The sequence below is a fragment of the Cataglyphis hispanica genome, chromosome 10, assembly GCF_021464435.1.
Source record: "Cataglyphis hispanica isolate Lineage 1 chromosome 10, ULB_Chis1_1.0, whole genome shotgun sequence".
In the NCBI taxonomy this organism is placed as follows: Eukaryota; Metazoa; Arthropoda; class Insecta; order Hymenoptera; family Formicidae; genus Cataglyphis; species Cataglyphis hispanica.
In genome coordinates this window covers 4,937,089-4,964,571 of record NC_065963.1, presented here as the reverse complement: position 1 = coordinate 4,964,571, position 27,483 = coordinate 4,937,089, and the positions used below count along the sequence as shown (strand labels likewise).

At 36.7% G+C, this 27,483-nt stretch overlaps 2 protein-coding genes across 2 annotated transcripts in view; both read left to right on the top strand.

Moving 5' to 3' along the window:
• The first annotated feature begins 13,613 nt into the window (after positions 1-13,613).
• Positions 13,614-27,483, top strand: part of LOC126852525 (uncharacterized) — a 229,668-nt gene continuing 215,798 nt past the window's right edge. The window contains exon 1 of the mRNA XM_050597410.1: positions 13,614-14,574. The gene's annotated coding sequence lies outside the window, so the exon portion shown is untranslated. The remainder of the gene's footprint in view (positions 14,575-27,483) is intronic.
• LOC126852565 (cystinosin homolog) overlaps positions 13,710-27,483 on the top strand; it is a 266,934-nt gene continuing 253,160 nt past the window's right edge. The window contains exon 1 of the mRNA XM_050597498.1: positions 13,710-13,721. The gene's annotated coding sequence lies outside the window, so the exon portion shown is untranslated. The remainder of the gene's footprint in view (positions 13,722-27,483) is intronic.

Here is a 27,483-nt window from a genome sequence, read left to right as displayed (position 1 = left end):
AAATTTAAAACGAACACTATTTTAATTCTCCAGGATTTCGAGTAAGTAATTTAAGAAATCTAGCCAGATTTCATTTAAATACTTAATTAAAACTATTCTGATTATAACACCGTTAAATCTTACCTGGTTACATCAAGATGCATGAAAGAAGTCAGGAAAGTTTGGTGGCTGACTTTATATATTCAAAAGATTCTGTTTATTCCAGTCAACTATATTCTAAAATCTAAAATAAAAAATTATATTGAAATTATTTTTCAAATATTTTTTAATTTTATATTTAAATATAAAAAATTTTGTAAAAAAGAATATTTTGTAAGAAAAAGGAAAATTTACCATTAAATTTATAACAGTAAACACAAGTTGAAGGTAGGTCATTTTCATGCTGCGCGCTGGCTGGCTGGTTCTCTCTCTCTCTCTCTCTCTCTCTCTCTCTCTCTCTCTCTCTCTCTCTCTCTCTCTCTGATTTGCTTGTAATTTTGATCAAATCAGTTTGGATAGCCCCTCAATTGAATTTCGATTAAATTTATATCTGAAATTAGAAAATATTCAAGACGCTTATTAGATGAACAAATTGTGCGAAACTTATCTCGCAATGAATTTTAGTACGATTGCGTACAAACAAAATGTTTGAATAATCAAAGTACTTATCGCGATCGTGATTCTGCGATCAAGCAAATATTAATTACTATTATTAGTATTGATTGTACATACATTGAGATGATCATTTGTTGCTGCGCACGGCATTCCTGACGTTCGTGCACAGGATCTGATATAAAAAAGACGCGAAGACGCAAAAAATAATGGGGATCAAACTATACAACGGCAACGTGCGACACTAACAACTGACCGACACGATGTTGGCGCCAACTTAAATTAAACATTAAGGTTAGTTTAGGTTGGATACAAAGGCTGCGTTCAGTAGAAAAAGCAGCTTTGCAACTGTTGCGAAATTCTTTAATATGATTGGTCCTCGTCCTTAGCTCCTGCCGGAACTAAATGTATAAACCAATCATATTAAAGAATTTTATAACAATTGCAAAGCTGCTTTTTCTGCTGAACGCAGCCATATACATGTATTATATGTATATAATATTTTTACACAAATTTTAAATATCTTCAGCGATCTGATTTTGTACTTAAGCACCATTGTTCCATTTGAAATCTATATAAGAATATTTGAGACATATAATAAATATTTAATTAAACTTGAATAGAGCACACATGTCAGAATTGCATATATTAAAATATTTGTAATGCAGAGTAATATATCGTCAATTAAACTTGCGTAATGCAAACTTACAAACGTTTCAATCCTTGATTGAACGTTCCTGTTATAAAATAACGTTTGACGTTATGTACAGTGTATATAAATTTTTAGAGTCGTATGCATTGTTTACTACACACATCTACGCGACGCAGGAAATCTCCTTCGCGGGAAAACATAAAACAAAGCCCGATTGAAAAATTGAAACTTTAGCAACGTCGCGCGTTTATTATCCTCATTCATTCGAGAGACATAATATCGCGTTATAATCGCAAGAACGGACCGCTTTGTGACAGCTAAGTGCTCTGTAAATGGAGGGAAAATGCTTCAGCGATTCCTTTGAATTGCTTGTTTTATCGAATAACGATGTTCTGAAATTTATCGAAAAACGATATGAATATATTCAATAGCCTAGATTTTACAAGTTGATGGATAAAGTTATGGTAGTCGCTATTGTTAATAATTGTTCTTTTTTTTTTTTAAGAGAAAACGGAAGACGAAACGCAAAGTTGCGATGTCAGATACGCGATTAATTTTGCGTAAAACAATATTTTTAGAAAAAATTGGAGAAGGAAACAGCTGGTAAAACCAAGGCAACTTTCATGTAAGTGTCAATTATATTTTAAAAATTAATGGAAATGTTATACAATTTTATTTTATTTATAATATAATTTTAAACTTATTGTTTATGTAGCTAGCAATAAGGATGTTTTTTATTAATTGCTAATACACTAGCATATAATTGCCTGCATTTTCTTCATCTAATCTCTTCACACAATCAATTTGTGACAATAAGCTTTTTTTTCCTTTTTTCTTTTGTTGTTTGTAAAGAATAATTATTTCAAATTTTAAATATCCATGTTTGTCTTCACATTTTTTGTATTTAATCATTATTTATAACATTATCATATCAATGTCGACAAATTACATAATTATGAGATTGATTAACAGTGACTGATAACTATCTCATCATCATTTATCCTCGTATGCCGATATACTGATTAGAAATATTTTAGTTAGTTAGTAATGAATTCGTTTAACGAGGAAGATAATGCGATAGTGTATTACTAATGAGCAATCGTGGATGCAAAGCAAATCTGTGGCTTGATTCTAAAAGAGAGTTAAATTTTACACATTAAATTATTCAATATTTACACATTTAATTTTTTTATAAAACAGTATAAATTGGAATGAATAAATTAAATCAAAAATTAAATATTAGAATATTTCAAAATAAGAATCATATAGATTTTTTCAAAGAAGATATATCTCTAAAATATATGAAATAATGGAAGTAACAAATATATTATTTACATATTATTTACATACAATTAATCCATAATTATAAACATAAAATATATAAATATAAATAAAAAATAAACTATATATAATTTATATAATATTATTAGTCTCTGTTTATATGTATAAAATATATAATTTATTTATTATACTATATTATCTATAATTATTATATTTAAAAAGATATTAAAAATCTAAACATAGATAATTCTAAAAAAGTCGAAATTTTAAGTTAAACATATTAATGTCATCAATTTTTCAATAGATGGCGTCAATTTCGCCGCCAGTTACATGTAAAGGACAATAAATAATCTAGCGGAAAAAAGTGTTGTCTCGGACAAGTCGTCTCGCGCGACGCTAATAAATGTTTATTTGGATCGTCCTGTATCGCCGCGATTTTTCATCTGTGTGCGAAGCACGCATACGAAGAAATATTGAAAGTGTCGAATTTACAATTGTCTCGAGATATTAATTGACTCACGCGATCGTGACGCGTATTTCGGTTATTCGCTTCTTCGTAAGTGTTTGTAGCGACGTTCGTCGAAGGATATCATTTTACGCACGCTATTTCGCTTGTCCGGTAATCGTGCCGAATGCTAAATACAGAAAACATTGGGAAGCATTACGAGAAGTATCGAAAGATTATCATAATTGTCATTAATCGATGTAAATAATCTCATTCCTGTGTCAAGCCCTGTTCGCTAAATTTATTATTTTCTGTTAACTCTGGTCACGGTCTACGAAACACTAGTAATTCTTCGAAGCATTGCATCAACCAATCAGGATAAAGAAATCATTACTCTGTCTTGATTGGCCAATCAAAGGCTTCGAAGCATTACTAGTGTCTGCCCGACCGCAACCTATGACACCTATGATATCTGTTTGTTCTTAGGTGCATCGTTCAATTCGTACGTAACGGTCGTAGCGTCGTGTAGTTTCGCTGCTTCGGGATCGCTTCCGCTTCTTCTCGCCCGTTTCAGACAAATTTCAAGTACGAACGAATCTACGGAATAGCGAATTTAACGGCGGACAATCGTCTCGTAGTATCCATTGACTCGCGTGATCGCGAATTTTTTGATTACACGAGTGATCTATCGGTACGCGTCGTATCGTCGTTCGATCGATGTTCGTCGTGAAGTATGCTCGTTCTCCATTACGAACATTTCGAGCACTTCGTCGGTTTGATAAACGTCTCGAGTATTATCTATGATATAAAAGATAAATATATCGAAGGAAACAGCGAGAGTGCATCGTGATATTTTAATCGTGACGTAGGTAATTTTGCTCATTCCGATTCTCGCGGAAAGGGATTTGTCTGCCATATTTGTTAAATAGTTACGTCGTTCAACGAAGGGTGGCGCAAATCGGGCGTACCGGTCTTAAAGGCGAACGAACCTTTCGTCGAGTATCGAGTGATATATTTTTAAACCTATTAATGGATCTCGCTCGATTGCCATCAACATGTATGTTGGTTATATGCATCGTGCAACTGCACGTTTAACATCGCGAATCGTGAGTGCCGAATCTGGCGATGGACGATCGTTTCGATTTACTCACTGGATTACGCGATCGCGTCTACCGCGGTATTTACAATCGCCGTCCATCGCTTCGCGCGTGTCAGTGTTTGTCGCGAGACGTCATTCTCCAAACACGTGTTTCGCGCAGTCTGTGATAAGTATCGCGAATCGCGAGTGTCGAATCTAGCGATGGACGATCGACTCGATCTTCCCATTGGATTACGCGATCGCGTCTACCGCGATATTTACAATCGCCGTCCATCGCTTCGCGCGTGTCAGTGTTTGTCGCGAGACGTCATTCTCCAAACACATGTTTCGCGCAGTCTGTGATAAGTATCGCGAATCGCGAGTGCCGAATCTAGCGATGGACAATCGTTTCGATTTACCCACTGGATTACGCGATCGCGTCTACCGCGATATTTACAATCGCCGTCCATCGCTTCGCGCGTGTCAGTGTTTGTCGCGAGACGTCATTCTCCAAACACGTGTTTCGCGCAGTCTGTGATAAGTGTCGCGAATATCTTCCAATATCGCGCAATCTGTGATAAATATCGTGACTCGGGGGTGTCGAATTTAGCGACAGATCATCTCGATTTACTCCTTGGATTACGTGGTCGTGCTCGCGATTATTTGCAATTAGCGTTTATTGCTTCGAGTGTTTGTCGCGTTGATACGCTGTTCTCCAAACACATGTTTCGCGCAATGCACGAATGTACTGGCAATCAAATTTATTTTACATTGTGATCCGCAAGTATGATCGAACAGTGCAATGCAACATATCAAGTATCATCGAGAAATAGCTCTAATGGATTATTTGAAACGAGGGATTACCGCCTACGACGTGAAAGTGAGTGTTTGCACATATTTTTTATTATCTCTTGAATTTTTTTTATGCGCAATGTGAAATTTTTTAATACATGAGGGTATCATATTTATGTTTCTATTATAATATTATATTTCTTTATTATAAAATTTTATAATTTATATCTCGAAAACCGATTGAATCATTCTTGAGATATGCATCTGTCTATATTCCAAAATGGGGTCGCGATAACGCGTTCTATTACGTTCCTGGTGTGTGGGCGCTTGAATTTTTCATCGTCATTGTCAGAGGAACGATGGGAAAGCAGAAGAGCATGGCCCTCTTGTTGAAATTCCATTGTCAACAAAGGATCGGGGCACGAATGCGCGATGTTTTGGCTATCCTCGCGTCGTCGACATCGTCGTCAGTTTCGCTTGCTCTTCGTAAGGGCGCGGATAATTTCGGCGGGATGGAGCAGGTGTTAACGACGGCTCGTATTTAGGTCTCCCCACCCATATTTTCGACGCTTATCCCATCGTCGTTGCGTCTATAATAAAACCCGCTATAAGGATAAGGGAATGGGGCGCGCGAGCGAGCTAGCGAGAAAGAGAAAAAAAAAAACGAAAGAGAGGGACTTTTCGTACGCGAGCGATTCTAGGAACCCTTCGGTCCTATTTCGGTGGAGAGCTTTCGTAATAATGCGTGTCCTGCGTGCGTAGCGCCATAAATACAACCGTGGTGGAAGCTCGGGGCGGCGGGCTCTACCCTCTAAGTGCGAACGTAAACTTCGTTAACGAGAAACTAATTCTCCGCGCGCAGTGGCATAAGAAAGTTTTGCAATTTGGTGGACGAGGCGGAAGGAGCATGATGCACAGGCGGTGAATTACGGTGTAAATTAACACGCTACTCAAGGTCGCTGATGCAGTTTACCCCGGGCTGACGACACTTTTGTCTTTCGTACGACGCGAGAAATTCTTGATTCCTAAAGGTATTAAGACAAGCGCGCGCCGGCTTGAATATACCCGAAATGCAATTTGTACGTAGCATCTGAGATTATTACGCGTGCGTACAGTAATATTATTTGTCGCTTATTATTCCCGATTACTATCCACTGGCGCGCGAATAGTCGATTGTCACACGCGCAGAAGTTTGTCCGCGCTATCATCACATTTATTATATTTTATTATTAATTCTTAATAAAATTTTGAATCATTTTATTAGCAATGAAATAAAGCGTAAGATATTCCACGAATATCTAATTAATATCAGTAATAGAGTTATGTTCATTTTGAATGGAGCGTCTTGAAAATGCACAATTTTTATTCTCCTACTAAATAGAAATTTTCAATATCTAAGAAATTTTCTCGTGATATATCCGCATCTCGTTCTTTATGAAAGTATAGCCTCGTATACTCGACCTACCTTCCGCCCTTCCGACGAACCCATTCCTTCTCCTTAAGAAGTTTACTCCGAAGATCGCGATGGAGCCAGCTTCTGCAACGAGAACATGAGAGCTTCGTGTACCTCTTTACAATGGAATACGTTACCTCCCGAACGACCTCGTTATGCGTGAGTATACATATGCGCGTATTTATCCAAGTCGCGGAATAGCATCGAAAAATGAAGAGAAAAAAAGGAGAGAAGAGGGGGAAGTCATTCTTTTCTCTCGTTTCTGTCTTTTTTTTTCCCGCTCTTTCTCTCTTTTACTTCTTACACGAATTTTATAATCGATAATCGGTTCCTTTTTTCTTTCGTGAAAGAGACACATAGTCTCAATCTTCCATCTTCGATTGCTTATTTTTGATCTCATAACGCCTAATATTATTGTGTTACGTCATGCGCACAATACGATAAATGCGAGAAATGCATTATTCTCATTGGTCGGTATATTAAATGTAAGTGAATAATCGTATTTAAATTTAATTTATTTTTTTAACACATTATACATATCAATGCTTACAAGAATAGCTTTGCTAATATTCTGTAAATTGATTACAGAATTAAACTTGGAAATTTACAGGTTTCCATTTACACGATAATTAAATCTGTTTAATTAACATATGATTAATCAAGTTTTATACAGCATGCATTTCGTAAAAAATACATTGGATATTATAAATGAGGTCGAAAATATGCACGTTGAAACATATAAAGTATTAATAATGCACCAATATCAATCTTATCCAAGATTCGTCTATTTAGTTTATATCTAAAAAAAATTGAGTTATATATATATATATATATAAAACTGAGTCAATATCCAAATTAAGTTAGACTGGATGCATAAAATTGCTAATTTATATTTACAAATCCATGACATGTATAACAAATATAATATCCAGAAAAGAATAGCGGACTACGAGGCGAGATAGAAGCTAGTCGATACGCCTTGGTTGCAGCATCATATAGGAATATAGGATAACAGAAAGTATAATAGAGATAGAAACACATATGTACGAGATTTGAAACGAGGAATCAAATTGCGTTCTCTGGATTTGCACGAAAAGATCCACGAAAATGGTTAGGTGATACAGTTCAAATTACAGGACAGAAGGGATGAAAGGAATGATATTATTTACCGATAATTTACTGCGATAGCGTTGCTTTCTTTTCCGTTTTATATAGCTGGATATGTAGGGACAGATTGATATATCCACAATGCATCCACTGGGAATGTTGTCCATTTCGTCTTATGCGTCCATATCGATACATCTCGGTGTATATATATATATATATATATATTAAGAGAGATTCGTGTATATGTGCATATGTGTACATATTGCAAATGCTATATGTACGCGTGCCGCAGATACGCGCATTGTGTACACGTGCATTGTCAACATATTTTGCACCAACGATCCGAGCCAATACAATTTCGACGAGATCATATTTCGATGCCATTAACGCGAAAATGACTTTTACGTATATTAGTGACAAAAAATATATCATAATAGGCGTAAAATATATATATTTTTTTTCATATTTTTTATTTGTATCATCCTATTCATTATATTGATTTTATATTTTATATTCCGATATTAAAAAATTTAGTATAAAAGTAGCGCGTTTTATTTATTTTAAAATAATTCTAGTTTATTATTAGCACGTTCGTGTTTTTTCTAAAAAGTTTTCACTATAAATATTATTAAAAAATCTTTTAAGTATTCCCTTTTAGTCGAGCAAGATATGATAGAGATTAGAATCAGATAATATTTACTGATAAAAATGTAAATGTGAATATTTATTTCGTGATAAATAATTATTTTAATAAAATACATACGCGCATCTCTCTTAAAAGAATTTATTGCAAGGGAAAAACTACAGGTAGTAGAAAATTACTTGCTAAATTTGAATGGTCTCGTATGTTGATTTGATTTTTATGAGAATTTTCTCGATTCGATCATTTATTTACTTGGCAAGAATCGCAATGTACATGCGCTTGTACGCGTTAAGGCACCCAACTGCGATTCGTATCGATAGTAGCGAAATCAGTATGCAGGCAGTGACTAAAACCATATCGCATGCAACGCGACACATGCGACAAATTGCTAAAAAGGCCGCGTTGTTCGGACGTACATACCTTTACATATTCACGCTATGTGGCGTGTTAAGGTGCATTTACAGGGCGCGAGACGCGGATCGCAACGGCCGCGTATACGATGCTGCAAGATGACGCATTCTCTCTCGTTCCGCAACAGATCGGCGGCAACGCCAGTTCTCAACTTTTCTTATTTGCACATTTCTAACACGGTGGAAATGCAGCCGGTTTAATTTCAGCATAAATATATCTGCACGAGTTATAAAACGTGCAAAAACTCGGCAACTCTGTCGTATATCTAATTAATGCGTCATATTGTTAATAACTAATTTCGAACATCTTTCCGATTGAATGCGTGTTGGATAAAATTATCTAGATAAAGTTGGAAAAGTTATTGAATAAATTATAAATTGAAAATAACTGATTCTTTTTTTAGATTATAAAAGTGCCTAGACAGCGAGATAAAATTATGTAGCTTTTGCGGAGTTAATGTACGAAGTTAATGTATATTTTAATTTACTTTTAATTTATATAAAAAATTTTGAATTAAATGATATTGTAAAAAAATCTAATTATAAAAAGTTGACGGGATATAAAACTCTTTCTGAGTTAAATTAAATGTAATTTAAAAATTTATAAAGTTATAATTATGTAGGACGCGAGAAAGTTTCTTGATGCGAGAATGGTAGAAGAAAAATTTTGTTTAAATGAAAACAATTGTACGTCACAGTTACTTGAACTTTCTATCCTCCTAGATGGGTTTACTCTGAAACCTCACTAAAACTTTCGCACACCTTAGGTGTAATGTTCTTTTAATGTCACTTTAGACGATCTATAATTTACGACAAAATTCTACTTATAATTTCATGCGTCACATATATAATATACATATGTATCTCGATATATATATTTTTCTCTTATCTCTTTATTGGATTGTGTATTTCTTCGGATGTTTTTTTGTATTCAACGTCAATTTTTGTATATCAACGGTGGGCTTTTTTTAATTCGTATAAAGTATCATTGTTTCATGTATATAAAAATTCATAACAACGGTCGTCTTGCGGATTGTGTGCATGTATAGGGATTCATCATGCTGTTCTCTAGAACGACGCGTCCCAATATAACTCTACATTTTGTCCACTAGTTCGCTGGCCTTTACACGCTCGCCATTGCTGTCGTCTGCGTATCGAGCACTTACAGACAGTTCTCGATTTGCCGCGGTTAATGCATTCTCGCGAACTAGCGTGTAAATCAAATTCGCACAAAGCGAGAACCGATTTTGCGCGCTCGCAGTACAAGCGGTTCTTGTTCGGCGCGCTTTTGATTTACGCGGCTTTGGATTTACACGATAGTTTTCGGGCATTGCATTAATGCGTGCGAGACTCAACTCGAGTCGAGTCGAGTCGAGTCGGATCGAGTTGAGAGAACTGTACCAGTAACATTGCGCGGTGCAGTTTTCATCCCTCCGAGTCCTCCCTACGTAGATATGTCAAGTACGTGTGCGCAGGTGCGTGCGGGTACTCACGCTCGTACATCTCTACGTACAGAGATCCGCATGCGCTTTACACATACACTCGTACGTGCGGCGTATGCCGATGGGTTGCGGTTTGACTTCGGTGGCTACCGGATAGGCCGCCGTTATTATCCGTAACTCGCGTTGCGGTTGGAGCGGAGCAAACGCGCCCGAAAATCCTCTATCCGAGGAGTCTGCGTCAGCAACAATCTCCGTTCCGTAAGAACATTTGTGTTCTTGAAGGACAAAACATAAAACGAGCGCTTTTTAAATCTAAGTCAATGTCATTGTTGTAAATAAAAAGCTTGAATATCGTGGAGTTTGTCGCATCTCGGTAAAAATTTATCTGAATTTCCATAAATACGAGTATTTTGAAAATATTATTTTATCGTCGTACATTAATTTATGAAATGAGAAATATTACATAAGATTATTTCTTTCAAAAGAAAAAAAAAACGTATTTAGCGATTGTTGACGTATATGATTTTAATTTTAAAATCTACAATTGACATTTCTAAGACTCTACAAAATTTATTTATTTTTTATATTGCATATTTTCTCTATGTTTGATAATAACATGGATAATAACTTAAATAAATTGAAATTACAGTGAGATATATAGAGGAAGTATTGCGTGGGGAGACAATCTTTTCGCGAGGGATAAACGATCACGGGACTAAGAATGCTGCCAAAATACATAATGCGTGTCCGAGATTTTCGTATCGACATTCGGAAGTGAGCGATTGAATTAAATTCCTCGTTGAGTGCTTCCGCGATATAAGATATGCGCTCGGGTTTTTAGGGAAGGAAGGGCCCTGGGTCTAACGTGAAATATTTTACTATTCGGCGGAGAGGGCTCTCGTCCCTTTTCATCGTATTCTTGGGGAAAACTGATAAAAGGATCTGGGAGAATATGTGAAGGATGGGGTCGGTTCGTAGAGAAAAGGAGGGAGACTCCTGGTTTAGGGTTTAGGGTGGGTTTTCGCGTATCCCGCGGTAAAGCTTCGTCGGTGCGCCGTGGAAACGATCGGATTACCATTTTTTAGCGCCCACCATCCACCCAGCGAGAAAGCATGGTCTCTCTTGCTCTCTCTCTCTCTCTCTCTCGCCAACAAGTAATTCCGTGTTTTCAATCTTGGCGAATGACGCGGAAGAACCCCGCACCGAGCAAGCAGTCGTTCGACTTCTGAAACAAATGTCGCTGGACCATAAACTAAATTAGCACTTAGCGCTGAAAAGAAACTGCCCGACCTGTCGTTGAAGTCTTAGCTGTTTACGGATCGACTCCTGTTTACGACAGATAACTATCACCCTCGATTTAAGTCTACCATACATTAACAATGTGAAATGGGACGGGTAAAAGTCGAAATGTCTAAAAGAAAACATTGAATATAAATAGAATCTATCTTATGAAAAAATTATATTAAAGAAGAAAATCAATTTTTAATAAAATAAAATGTAGCAAATCTGTATAAATAATTACGGTATATTTTTAATGGCATTTATTATTAGAAAAATTTTTTCAATAAGGATAAATGTTTAAAATATGCATTATCAATATGAGATTGTCTGACATTGTCAACATGTTATATTAATATGAGTATAATTTAACGGCTTTATTATATATATATATATATATATAATACAACGCAGAATAGTTTGCGGTGTTAAATATAGAAATCATGTTTTATATAGAGAGGAAAAGCAAATAAATAAAGAAATTTTAATGTATATTTACATTAAAATGTAAATACACTTGCTGCGCAAAATGCGACTTGTAAAATATTCTTTACACACATTCCGCAACATTCTTTCGTTGCTTGTTGAACAGTGCAATTTGATTTTAAGTTCCGTGAATTTTCCTACGAAATACCAAGGATGGATGTTAGCTACAGACGGATGATTTTTAGTCTCTCTTGTTGCCATTCGAGGATGGGGTCGACAGCATTCGAGACATGCTCTTCGAGAACCTTTATGAAATCGTGGCAAAGCATACCTGGCCCGAAAAAGCAGAGATTGCCCGGCGCGATCAGGTATGCTGAGAATGGACTGCAGTTCTGCCGACGATGGGAGGGTAACGTTTTCGAAGGGTAGGGAGAATGGGATGCTTGCGAGCCACTTCAATATCTTTTTCATATCGGACACTGATGATTTTCTTTCCCATGAGAGGAACATCGAGACCGGAAGCCAAAAGCGAACACAATAACGTGTGATACGTTTGTATTTGACATTGAAAATCCTGTCGTGACAATAATCGAGAAAAAATTTTGAGCTCTTTACAGTACAATATTATTTTAGATTATAATATATATGCATAATTACAAGTAACAATGCATGCACTCTTATTTCGCAATTTTTATGAATCTCGAACCAAATTTAATTTTATAAAATAATCCTCAATTTTTGAAAAAAAAAAAAAAAAAAAATATTGAATAGATCTATTATTTTGAAAAATACTTCTTTCTAGTGGAGACAGTTATATTGGAAAATTTTATTGGAAACTATTAAATAGATTTTTCATACGTAATATTTTTTTTATACAGCATAAGCGCTTCAAGCGCTACATTTTTCAAGCAATTTAGTGCCTAACGCAAAAGAAAAATGTAAAATTGGATAAAAATGTGAGGAACAGGGTCTATTAAAATTTTTATTCCGCGGATAAACTCTTTCACAAGAGATATTAATTTAACATATAAATGAAGATAATAATGTAGCGCGCAAATATATACACGAGTACTCTTATGCTTACGCGAATAGCTTTTAACGCGCGGCAGATATTATCGATTAAACGCTATTATTTAGCGTTATTTTCATCGATTTTAATAACAAATGCATAACAGAAACTTCTATTCGTGGAAAGAGCAGAGATTTATTCCTCATTATTATTATATCTAAAAAAAAATCAATATTGTTTAAAAATTTATATATTTAAATTTATTTTAAATTTATAATTCTCTTATAAAATTGAGGAAAGATAAACATACTTACTTTAATTAATAAAATTTACTCATGCGGAGTAACTTATCACTTTTATAATATTGTATATTAATTATATTTGGTAATTTTTTTGAATATATATTCTTCCTCTTTTCCCTTCTTTTTATAAATAAATTTTGTAAATTTTTATTAAAAAACTACAAATTCCAGCGTAACTAATAAACAGTAAATTTCTTTAATTTTTTTATTTCATTAAATTGACAGCTTTACTACACTAAAACTGACATTAAAATTTTAACATAAATTTATACACAAGATACATCCGCGAATATTTGAATCAAATCGACGAAAATTTTATCAAAAATATAACATTGAACATTTAATATTTTATGAAATTAATTATTGCGGAAAGATTTCTTAGAAACATTTTTCAGGCGAGTAAGCCAGTCGAAAAAAAATTTTCTTTCTTTTGTCGACTTTTCCCCGATATTTATGAATTATGCTTTATAATAGATGAGAATGGCTATTCCAAGAGAGATGTCAATTCTTAGGGTCTCTCTTTTGCGAGACTCGAAGATCCAACTTGGAATACGGCACTGATGCGATAGGGTGGAAGAACATAGGGGAGGGGAGATCGCGCGACAAGGGTTGGGAAAGCCGAAGCGTGGCTCCTCCGGGTGGGGGGAGACGGTACCTCGAACGACTACGCGAGTCTGCCCCTCCGCTCAGTCCGACCCGGACGTTCGAGGGAGACGCGTCCGTCTTCCGTGTTACGTACACGCATAGTATCAGTCATACGCACGTTGTGTCTCTCGCGCTCCTAGGATTTCCAAGGCAGTTTCCGATCTGTGGTGCCTATTTTACATACGTATACACGCGCAGAGAGAAAGAAAAAGGAGAGTCTCGATACTCTCGGAAACGACCTCGTGCACGCGGTACACGAGGCCTTCTCGGACGAAAACGGAACACGCGTTTGCCAACACACAACGTAAACGGATATTTAAACGTGTCGGCGGGGAGAGAGAGAAGGATACACGGGGGAGGGAGGGAGAGAAAGCGAAGAAAAAGCTCTCTCTGGGCCGCCTCGCCGCCGGCTTTCCACGGCCACGAATCGATACCACGCGACCGTCGTCGTCGTCGTCGTCGTCGTCGTCGCTGCCGCCGCCGCCGCCGCCGCCGTCGCCGCGTCGGTTGTTCGCCTCTCTCTCCCTCTCGCGAACGCGTGGTCCTTTCTTCGCTCTTTTTGGCTTTCTTCCCCTTCGTTAGTTTCGGCCCCCGGGGGGAAAGCGGAATCGCGCCGCGCTTCCTCCGCGAGGAGGAGTGCGGAAAAACGCGGCCACGACTAGGATCGACGCGACCGGGTGTTGTACCGCCTGCTCGCGACGCCTCAAAGTGCGCGACCCAGCTCCGAAGCCCATCCCCGGAGAGGGACGGTAACTGGTGATGGTCTCCTGAAGTCTGTTCCGTAAAGCGATCGGGAGTTGTTCTCTCAGGAGGAACGGTGATTGCGTGCGACGAGGATCGGCAGGACGATCGGTCGGTGTGAACTTTTATAAGTGGCGGTTCAGTGACACGTGACGCTGTCTGTTCTCTCGTCGCGTTTCTCTCTCTCTCTCTCTCTTGGTGTATTCTGTGACGAACGGGGTTAACGCGGCAGGTGACATACTGCGAAGATTCTTCACCACCATCACCATCGTCGTAAAAGTAAGGAAAATTGCCTATTTCAGTGTTGATGGCCTTGTCTTTATAGCGCGCGGTCGCGCCGTTTTTCCGGTATGTATCCTAGAGAACTCGCAAACTTGTATTAGCTAAGGCGACTTTACTCGCGCGATTATCTCCGTCGTCGACTTTCGGCGTTTGTACACTTGAATTATTATCCTTGTAAATTATATACTTGGCAGCCGACCAAATTGCGCTGACATCGTTGATTTAAAACTCTATAGTTTCGTCGCGACGCTCGTGTATCCGCCCTCCTTAGACTCGCTAATCGCGCGACTTGTATTCGCGTGAACGTCGCGTGCTCTATTTAACCACCCACGATCGCGTTGGTACTTAATGGAACGAGTCGATTGCGTTAATTAATCTTTTACTGACATTTACATTCGAGTAACTTTATTGTTAACATTCTTTAGCATTGATAACTCTCTATCTTAATGTTTAAAAAATTGTAAAATTATTTCTATGTCACGAGGAGATTTATATTTATTTTAAAATCGCACTTTTTTGTTAATGTCATTAATATTAATTTTGTTATTAAAAATTTGTTTTTATTTTAATAATTTATTTTATTTTGATCCTTCTCTCTTTTTTGTCTTTACCAAATTATACAATTCATGACATTAATATATGTGAAAGTTAATAATTATGAATTATTGACATTTCTGTGCCATTGATTTGCGAATATATTTATGTATATTTTTATTTGCTCTTTTAATCTGCAATATTCTACATGTAAATTATTATTTATTATGTACAATTTCACGCAAAATTTGTTTTTCAAGTTTGATAATTTTGCAATAACAGATGCAATTGATTGTAACATTCAACGTTGAATAGATTTTTCCTGGATTCTTTCGTATTCGCGATTTTTCGTATTCTTTGTATGCACTATACAAATTCGCAAATACGTCGCAAAGTACAACACTAGACATTTTCTTACAAATATTCTTGTTTGATTCAATATCCCGATATTGAAAAATCTTATAAACCAACGGAAACTAATGAAAATTTTGCGAGCTTTGAAATGTTTGTTCCCATTCGAAAAATTAATCGTCTTTAACAAGTTTAATGTTAGAGATACACCGACGAAATGGACAAAGCGAGCAGTCGTCAAATGAGAGAACTTGTGCGGGCACATTCTCCATTCTGGTATAATTTATGCCCCCGACATGCTACACGACGCGGACTGCCTCTAATATTTTGGAGAGTCTCTTTATATTCTCAAAGATGATCCGTTGACCACATTAACTCTTTAGATAGACAGTGCAGAGTTCGCTTTGTTCAATGTTTATAGTGGATAGTGCATTAAGGGATAAAGATAAATTAAACTCATTATTATTGCACATCTTTTAATTAATTCAGACTTTGTCAATTAACCATAAGTTAGATTTTTATTTTAATTTTTAATGAAAGTCAACTTTGACAAATTATATATTTTAGAAGTACGGTTTTTTTATTATTAAAAGATAGGTTGATCCTGATATAATAAATAGCTTTTTCGTAATAATTTTTTAAATGGGGACAAGAAAATCGAATTTAAAAAACTTTTTATAAATTTGTAATGCATAATAATATTATAAAGAAATGCATGTTTAAAAATATTTTTATATCACTTTGGTAACGACAAATATATTTCATCTGCTTTCCGAATATTTTTTGCCAGTAAATAGAAATTTTAACTTTTAAATAGAAATTTTTTTCTTTAAAGTGAATATAATATATTAATTAATTACAAATATTTACGGCAGTATTGAATGTTATTCTCATTACAATTGCTTGTTTTTTAAATGCTATGATGCTGAGGTAATAAGAGAGAAACTTGCTTCTCCGGAAAGAATTCGATCGATTCACGGAATCGAGTGTCGCTCTGCGTAAATAAATGATCGAGCGTGAAAAGCCAGGGGAGAAAGTACACAATAACAGACCTATAATTTTCCTCCCTCGCCTATAGACTTGGCACGTCGCAGGTCGGCGCGACAGATATTACCATCACTCTGAATTCTCTCTCTCTTCTTTGGCGGAAAAGGGGGCGGGGAATGTAAGTTACATTCCACTCGTTATTGTTGCCTGAATTAATTACGAATTTATGAAGGGAAGTTGCGAGAAAAGAAATGGAAGGTTTTCAGCTCGATGCTCGCCGGAAGCAGAAATTTGTCGCGCAGGTATGAATGCTTATATTCTTGCTTCTCTCTCTCTCTCTCTCTCTCTCTCTCTCTCTCTCTCTCTCTCTCTCTCTCTGACTTCTCTTAGAATGGTACATCGAGGTATATAAAGCTTGCAGAGCGGAGATGATGCCCCTATACTTTAGCGTGCTTAATATGACAGTACGTTATTGTGTGTCTCTGGAGTTCTTGTCGGGAAACCCGACAACTTTGTTTCAAGGGCTTGCGTTGTCCGAGATACCTAAGGATTAAGGCACAGATGAATATCGTTTATAACAGTATCATGAGACTAAAGGGAGATAAAATCAGAGGTACTTATAAAATATAAACTTACTATCTAACTCGAATCTTTCGGAATTTTATGTATAATTGAAAGAGACAAAGTAAATAAAAAAATAATTGACAACGTCGGACAGATGTTCCGGCGATTATCGAGTATAAAAATCACTATTTAATATCCGGATATTATTGAAAATTAATATAGAAATTTCCGGTTAACGCTCGACGATTTTTCTGTCAAAGCAGCTATACTCGAGAACTCGTGGGCGGACTATCTGCGCGTAAAGATGTTCTCGCTTTATTCCAATATACTTTCGTCCAAAATACCTTTGGAAAGGGTTCCCCCGTCGTTGCCATAAAACAGAAAATCTCACCGGCAGCCTCACGCGGCCCCGATCGATCGTAACCTTCGCAACGTCATGTACAACCTTCGGCGAGAGAACCTTCCCCGGTTTCGCTAAAAAACGACGTCGCTTCGACTTATAGACCTATACGGTTCCCCAAACGATGACTATGCGCGCGCGCGCGTACGCTTATTTAAATACCAAATAGACCGTTCTCTCCGCGCCGCGAATCTCGTGGTCTGTGATTTTCGTGCCGTCGTCGACATCGTCGTCGTTGTCGGAGGGTTCGGGATCCTTCGTCGTGTCCTCGAGGGTGTCTTCGGGAAAGGGCTGGTGGGACGTGCCTCAAACGAGGCATAAAATCGGAGATGAGTCTGTCGTCGCGCGGAGCGAGTCGCCCTGAATCGAGCGAAAGAGAAAAGGGTCGCGAAACCGTTTCGAGCTCCACGGGGCGCATTAATCAATGCAGAAGAATAGCCCCTCGCTCTCGCTGCTACCCACCCTTTTTGTCGTCCGTCGTTCTGTTGTTAGTGCGTATAATCGCGAACGTATATATTTTGTCTGCGAACGCGAATCCCGGGCATTACTGGCGCGACCCACGATCATTGAAGACAGAATTATCACGCGATATTTATTCGTATCACTTTTTTTTTTTCACCTTGAAAATTTTTATCAGCAACTTGATTTCCTCTTCTCTCGATGAAAATTTAATTAGGGATATTAGCTACTTTTGCAACTTTTTAATTTGCGATACTAAGTCTCTCGCCAACTGACTCTCGAAGTAAGATTCTTAATCAAGGTAAAGTGCATTTGTAACTAATGGAAGAATAAGATTTTCTACTTGCACCTCCGAAAGTTCATCCGTTATAACTCGAGCGCTATTAACAATCTAATATTCTCCTTAAAGAAGGATTGATTTAAGATGTTCAAAGGATTTTCGTAGATAAGAGAAGTTACTCCATTTTTTATACAGTTGTAAATAATGATAATAGAAAATTACTTCTGATAATGGCGATAAATTAAAAACCATCGCTTTGGAAAAATGAGATTTTTTTAATTTTGAAAAGAAATCAAGAAGATAAAGCAGAATGAGATTTATATATAAATGTATAACCTAATATAACATGACTTACAGCTATCATATGTAAATTATGTGTGTCGCATTAAATATCAAAAGTTATTTAAATATTATAATTTTTGAATTTTCTGGATTCTAGAAACAATTTGCGCTATAATCTCAAATAATCATGAGTTAAAAGGATGCGTTGCCGATTCAATGGATTTATAAAGAATCAGAATCATAAGAATATCCTTCTTTCAACATACGATTGCGGAGAGAATCGTAATATCGCGTTCGATGGAAATGATGTGGTTTCACTCGCAATCGGAATGTCGTGAATCGCGCAATGAATGATGATGATAACAACGGAGTTATTTTTTACAAGTCTTACTCTCCTCCCGATCTCCTCCTCGAACCTTCCGCTCTTTCATCTTTCTCTCTTCTCTCTGCCGATCTACGAATTAATAACCGTTCCGTTGCTGCCAGGATTAAAGTATCCTCTCCCAGAGGGGTGTGGATTCCGTCGAGGACGAATCCGTAGAGGGCGACAGGGCGACACGGTGGGATTGGCCGCGAGAATTAATCACTCGTTCAATCTGCGCGAAATCACGCCATGTAATCGTTTGCCGAGGTTCGTTATTAGCGCTCGGAGCGTTGTAAAGCGGCCGCGTGTTGTATTGTAGTTTCGTCGCTGCTACCGGTTTGGTAGAAACGACGGCAAATCGAATGTTTCGATTAATTGACGCCGAGCGACCTTGCGGCTTTTTGCTCATTCCGGTGTTCTTTGACGCGGAACTGTGAACCGTCGAGCGCGCTGCTTCTTCACCATCGCTTTCATCGTCTTATCTTCGATCATGCATCTTTATGATAAGAACAAAATCAAATACGTATAATTTTATTCTTGTAAAAGAATATTATCAAACTCGAACATTATTTTTGCATATCTTGTCTTAAGCTATTCTCATGTTTAAAATAATTTTGGAGATATAAAAGAATTTAATTTTCTATATAAGAAAAGGTGTATATCAACTCTTTTAAATCTATATTTTTTGCATTATTGTTGTTTATTAATAAAATAATGCAATCAAGTCAATCTAGACAGACGTAAGAATATTCTTTTATTTCTTTGGGGAGAAATTAGAGAGATATGTTTTCATATTTGCGACTTTAATTCAAAACAACGCGTGTTTCGCAACGTAACCGCTCGCAGCATATAAATTCTTGACAAGAGTACGAGCGAAGGAGCAGCATCCGTTTCGCAAGCGCGACTCCATTTCGAGCGAAGAATTTTAGAGAGACAAAAAGGAATAACATTAGAGTCCTTTACGGTGGAGAGAAGGAAGCATGAGAGGGAAGAAACGAACGGACGCGAGAAAAAGAAAGTAAGTCGGACTAAGACTGATAAGACCTCGTTATGGATTCCGGCGGCGTACCGGGGTAGGACGTCCTCGTTGCCTCAAGTGTCCTGCAAGATACGAAATAATGTCAGCGCGCGCGCGCACGAACACGCGGAAACGCGAGGATAACTTATCCACGCCCCATGGAATTCCTCCTATCTGCCTCTCGAAACTCGTATCTCCGTTTCCGTGACTCATCTCTCTCGCTTCCAATCTCCTACTCTCGGGACAAATCTCGCTCCGGGATCGTGACTACCCTTCCGAAAATAACGTATATCTGGGCGCGATTAGATCCCACGGACTTCCGAGAAAACTCTCGAAAAAAGATTGCAAGGCAAGACGTTTCGTTCGCAAGATTTCGGTCTGTATGTTACATACGACCATCGCGTAATACCACATCGGCAATCTTTCGGCGCGATAACATTATGTATCACGTGGAAAATTCTTCAGGCAAGAATTTAAGAGTTTCAAAATTGTATAAAAAGTAGCATATGACTATACTAAAAGTGTTGTACTAAAATACATTGTTTGTTTCATAAATCTCAGTTATGATCATTTCAATTAATATCGTGAAATATATTTTTGCCGTTTTTGACATTTCGGGGAAATAAACCAATTAGCTTAATGTATTTATATCTTTAGCAAAAACTGATAGATATTAAGTAAGAGATGTCAAAATTATTTTTATATCTTTTATTAATGTCAACTTTATAAGCATTGTTTTTTTTTTTTTTATAAAAATGATTCATCGAAAATATATAAATATAAGAAAAATTGCATTTTTGAGGTTGAAAATACAATAATAAATTTTAGTAACTAGAGAAACAAATGTAAACTAATTTTGATATGTATAAATTCGAATCAAAATTGCATACTGCTAGTGATATAAATATTTTACGTACTTCCGTTAGAGGCTATGTGATATGATGCTGTATCGCAACCGCGACCGCAATAAAGAAAGAAGATTTAAGATGCACCCCTAAGATCGTGATTATTTCTCGATGGAGATCGACTCGAAGACGAGGGGTGTCGGGTCGAAGACATTTTCGAGGGAAAAGACTCGGCCGGAACTTTATTAGGCGCCGTCTTATTTCTCTCCGCAACGCGGACCACCGTCTGCATAGTTCTGCGAAGAATTTCGCTACGCTCTCAGTGCAGCAATACTTTGGAAACTGGGTTCTATTACAGAGAAACAACGTTAAAGAAAACGAGCGTGCGGTCAAAATGTAGAGATAATAGATATATAGCGGTTTAATGACATACGCTCATTCAATTGGAAGCCGTTTTATCTGTGCTGTTATTGCAACAAACAATGTTCGAGACAAACAATATGGTCCGAATTTTATAATATTTTTAGGACGGTGGCCACACAAATTTCAAGCGATATAAAATACACTAGCATTTTTCTGTATAAAAAAACAATTCAATGCAATTGCTGCATATGAAAAGCTATTTCGCAAATATATTCAATATTTTTGATATAATGAATTTTTTCATACAAAATCAACATTTCAATATCTCTCTTGTCAATATTAATTAATTATTATACACAATAAAGTTTTGGGCTATGTTTGCTAAATTTTACTTTTAAATTAATATTTTGTAAATTCTAATCTGTTCGCGAAACACGAGATACACGCACAAAATCGAAATTGTATCTCTTTAATCTTTTTAGGAACAATATAGATATGTATGCTTTGCATATCATATATTTCTTTTTTAAAGAAAATGTGTCACATATGCAATTTCTCGAGGGAAAAAGAAACTCACATTTTAATTCAAATTTAATTTATTTTAAATAAAATTTATAATAAAATATATGTAAGCCTTAATTCTCTTCTCTCTTTATTTATAAATATAAGAAAATTGTCTTTTCGAAGAGATTAACAAATAGTGAAAAGACATGTTTCTTTATTTCGTAATATCGTTGCTTCAGTGTAAGTACTTGCATCATGCATGCGACTGTTAGCCGGAAGCCACGAAGTTGGCGTCGCTCACTATGGAAGGTTCCGCCAGCGGTCAGACCGGAACTTCTTACGCGTGATATGCTTGTTACATCCGTTTGGCACGGTTGAGGAGGGAGAGGGAAGGACCGAGCGATGTAGAAAAGAGGATGGGGAAAGAGAAGGACGAGAGGGACGAGAATCTCGCGAGTAACTCTCGCGACCAGGACTCAACTCGCACCGATGAAAAATTCACATTGACGATAACTCGGCCGTTGCATTTTTCATAGAGCCGCGAAACTTTCTTATCCGTCGCTTATATCCGGTGTCGTTCTCGACCTGTACCGGCGACCACGTGCCTCTAGAGGCTGATAAAAGCCCACGCGCGCGTTCGTTGCACTTCCGTCTTGATACCGTCTTTTCCGCCGTTTCTTCTCTCTTTCTTTCGGTTTCTTCCGTTGTATCTCTAGGATTTTTTGGTAAACTAAAATTTCCCAGAGCGTCTCCTCCCGGTGGAAGAAAGTTTATTTCTTCTTACGCGTATGTGCATTGTGTTGTTGCAATATCGTGACTGAATGTCGTGAAGAATTCTCGCGGTCGGGAAAAGATTGATCTTCTGCTTTTACATGAATATTTATATTTTATTTTGCTGTTGGATACGTGATATCTTGACTGTGTATTCCATAAAAATTATTACTATATGAAATTATATTTTTATATTTCTAAATAATCGTGAATATATTTTTAGAATGCTGATATACATTCTTAAAGGGCATAATTTTTGTAAATTATTTCTTTCAATTTTCCAAAAATATTATTGCTCATACTCTTATAATTCTGCATATTTATTTTGCATACTTGCATCGATTTACTCGCATTACTTAATTATTTTCAACATTATTAGCGTAATGATATTGCATCAATATCTGGTAGATATTAGGAAAATAAGATAAAATGAAATTATTTTCTTTTCGCGTGGAACAAATCTTGCTGTTTGCATCCGATCTATTCGAAATCGCGCAAACGTCACTAAATATGGCAACTGGATTTTTTGTTTTAATTGTCTGCCAGCGAGTGCCCGGAGCGGTCTTTTTGCACAACTTCCGTCGTTCTCATTCGATAGATGATATGTGCCAGCAGCGACGCAAATAGACACGTCGCTCGGTTTTAGTTGGAACGATTCACTCGCGCGAGACGTCCTCGTGATGACAGTTCGACGTGTTACATCCGGGCGTCCCCTTTTTCACTGTAATTCCGTATCTCGGCGCCGTTCCGAGCCGCGCTGCGCCGCGCGGAAAAGCGATGAAAAATGTGAAAAACGAAAAAGCCCTTTCACGTGATGTCGCGTAACTTTCGTATAGCGTTATGTAACTGCGATCTCGTACCCCAGCGACGCTCGTATTCGTACTCGAATCGGAGATATTCTTTTTACGATGCAATCGTGTGTACTGCATTGATTTTTTTTTATATATAATTTTATTGTTGCATTTTTTGACAATAATAGCGATTTATTAAGAAAAAATTCATTCGAAGATAGGCAAGAGTTTTACAAACAAAAACTGAGTTTTATATATACATATATAGGCGTAATATGAACAAAGCAAGATAATTGTATTTGAAAGGAAAATTCGAAACAGTTTTCTATATTACATACACACACAACTTCACGAATAGATTATTTTTAAAAAATTGACAAAAATTTGTTTGCTATGATTTTAACAGATTATATTTAAAGTTAAAGTTTTTAAATGCTATTAAAGCAAAACAATTCAGAAACTATTTCTTCTACAACTTCTTATACATCTAATAAATATACATTATTTTCTTAGAAGGAAAATAATAAAAAAAATGCAATAGAAAATAGAATATCAATTTTTGACTTTAAAGATTAAGAATTCAATTCTGCGAAAGACAGAATTTCTTTTAATTTACTTATTTCGGATAGGAAATGTTTCATATCGGAAAACTGTCTTCACTTTTAACCGATAGCGTATGCAGCGAGCTGCCTCTCTCGGGCTCGAAGATTCACTGCGCGTCAGATGGAATTCTTCCGAAAACTCATCCCAAAGAGAGATAGGGGACGCCCGCGATCTTTCTAGTTCGAATTCAGGCAGTGTGTATTTACCGCGCGGCGTCCCGACGCGATTAACTCTCATAGGGAAAGTAGATCGTAGCTGGTTTTGCGATTAAATATGCACGATTTGTGGCGAATATAAAGTAGCGGCGAGGGACGCGTGAGGGTCGAATCCGGAGGTCGGTCCGTTACGTCGACGATAGACACACCCTCGGCATCTGGCTCTCGGTAAGGTTCAAGGGCAAAGCGTTCCGCCACGAACCGCCGACAGAACGACGTTGATTCAAAGGAGCGACAACGAGCTTGCTTATCTTCTCTCTCGAGGGTTCCTAGACGCTTCGCTTACGCTTATGAAGTCTGATCGCGTGAGATGCTTCTTCTCTCTTTATCGTCGACACACCTTTCTGGGGTGCAAAGAGGATTCCACTTAGAGCGAGCTTCTTAGGCAATTGTTATGAAACGACACCGGTGTCGGATATTCGACGCTTGCGATAGCGAACGAGATACGACCGCTTAATTGAAATTTAGACAAGTGCAGTAGAGTTTGTCAAAATAAACTTATTATTGCTCAAGTTTTATTATTTTTTTTTTTTTTTATTTTTAATTTCTTAATATTTTCTATTCGTTTTTTAAATTAGATTGTGATAATAGTTTATAATTAGATAATATGTCTCTATTATTTTCATTATTTTTAATTTTGTTTTGATTTAGAAATTTAAACATATTTACGTATTTCTTTATATAAGAATTTTCAGAAATACTTATTACCGACTTTTTAATTTGACTGACGATGCAGGCTATTCGAAGAAGTTTGTCGTTGCTCCGATCTTTAAGCATTTGGTATGGTAGAAGGGAAGAAAGGCGCTTTATTACGTTTGAGTTTTGTGAGGATTTACCGGCTCCTTTTATGTGAGAACGAGTTTCCCTCTCGAATGTAATCGGGCACTGATACATACATGCGCAAACTGTATTTTACGATGAGCTTCATTATATTCGTCGTGTATGCGACAGCCGGAATTATATTGATATAACAACGTAACTGGTCTAATTATTGGGGAATAATTCAACGATCTGTAATAATAATTATTGTAACGCCGTTGTAGCAATATTCACGGGGAGAGAAGGCAGCCAGTGCAGTATTAATCAGCCAGGATGCTGTTGGGAGGTCTGCATTATTGCGTACACACAGGGATAGGAATTATATATCTGTGTGTTAATTCAATAACCGCCGCTCTAGTTGACCAACAAAAATACACAATCCGCCATTATTGACGTATAAATTGTTACGAACAATATATATTTGTCGTATTAGTAAATCATTTTAAGTGTACTTAAGAGAAATTGACATATATATAATAAGTAAAATATGTATGCGGAAAATAAGCTTTTTGAGCAATATTTTATTTATCGCGAATAATTGCAAATTAAGTGCCAACACAAACACATCTTTTGCAATATTAAATATTACTTAGTAAATTTGAGAGAATAAAATTAATTTCGTAAAATTTTTACAGCATATAATATATAAAATTGCGGAATATATAACACAATTTTTCACTGAAAATTCAAGGTAATTTCTTCTCTTCTGTCTCTATCTGTCTCTCTCTCTCTCTCTCTCTCTCTCTCTCTCTCTATCTGTCTATCTATATACTTATCTATCTATTTATATCATTTTTTTATATTAATTATTCTTTCCACAAGATTTTAAAACATAGCATATGCGATCGTTGTGCGACAAAGATCCTGGTCCACACGATTTAGAATAAATACCGGTTTCGCACCTGCTGAAAGGGACGAGGCGGAATGCGGGGAACGCGCGCGCGGCCCTTGTTGAGGGGATCGTTGAAAAATCTCGATCCCTCATCCAACTCATTAAGGATACGGCATGACGTAGGGCGTTTACCTAATTTAAATATTCCCCCTCGGTCCCGCAATGGATCCCGAGAGTTTTCTAATTTAACCGCGGTGGCTCGCGCGTCTGTCGTCCTTCCCCCTTTCCGCGCTCATACCTCAGGACTCGTTAAAGTCCATTAAGCGGTGAAGAAAAGACAGACGAACGAGGAGAAAGAGAGACGGGTATCGCAGGTGCCTGTCTCTCTTACAGAGACGCAGGTGTTGCCAAGCTTCCTTCTCGTAAGATTCCATCGGACATCGTGCCTCTTGCGTTATTCTGTGACATTTTTCCATTGCAATTCTATGCAGCGTCTCACCTGTCCATTATGAGTAGTTTTATCACGAATCTAAAATTTATCAAATTTAATAGGGATAGATCTCGCATGGTAGGGCATTATATAAGAAAGATAACATTAGGAAACGAGAAATGACAGCACATTGTATTTCTTTCAATATTATATTTAAAAATAAAAACATTAACATACAGATCGATATAACTGGTGACAGTTTCGCTTAATCTATATATTTTTATATGATGTACAATATACGATTTTGCTTTCGAAATAATATATTATGAATGTAACTATTAAATATATACACATCGTTTTTAATTTATTATATTTAATGTGTATTAATAGCATATTGAGTGAAATAATTCGATTATTTTATTTAATTGATTCGCAATTTCTAAGGCAAGATATATGCAGGTTAGATGTGTTATTTCATTGTAGAAAAACAGAAAGAGAAGGGAAAAAAAATTGAAAGAGACACGAAGCCATATAATGATATGCTTTGTAATAATTTCCGACCAAATACAATTGGAATTTGTTGAAGATATCGAGTATTTAGACAATTCATTTCGAATAGCTTTTCGATGAGAGCAAAAATATTGGCAGATATATTTTCTGATTATTTTAACAATATATAAGAATAATTTATATATGAAATAATATAATTTTAAAATATATTTTTTCTTCAATCTTTTTGCATTAAATTTTAGTTTGAATCATAGTTTTATTTATTTTAAGTAAAAACGAATCATCTAAACAAAGATTGGTAAATTATTATTACAATATAAAATTGTATTCATAATTATCTAAATGTTGGAAAGAGAATTTGATAGAAAAAAGCATTTATTAGCAAGTAAATAGATAAACTGTACAATTATTTATTTTCCATCAATTTTATATAGAAAATTGTACATGACAGTTAAAACATTGATTGATTTACGTGATAAATTACGAAAGAACTCAAATTTTGGTCATCATCGTTCATCAAATCTCTTTTGTATAGCTGTCGAGAGCGAGATCTAGGGTGACTGAATCACCCCACGCTTGTGTTCCCAAAGTTAATGTCCCTTCTACCCAATTGGCCAATCTGAAGATTAATATTAGCGATTAGAAATCGAAAAGAGTGACCGTTTATCGAGCATCGAATATCCAAGCATCGCGGCATTTTCGAAATTTTGATTTCGTCTCTCTCTCTCTCTCTCTCTCTCTCTCCCCTCTCAGCGATTCGGTAGATTCGTCGCGTCATCCTCACACAAATGAGCGAGCTCATGCGCGCGGCTTCTCCGCACAATGGCCGCGCGCGGTCGTGCAAAATACTGTGTACAAGGCGCGGAAATGCGGCGGGAGGAAGGAAGCAGATTCCATTTGCGGCTAAATGACTGATGCGTTCGCGTGTTGCGCGTCACGTTATGACTCTGGACGTGCGATGATATATCGCCGTAACCATCGCAT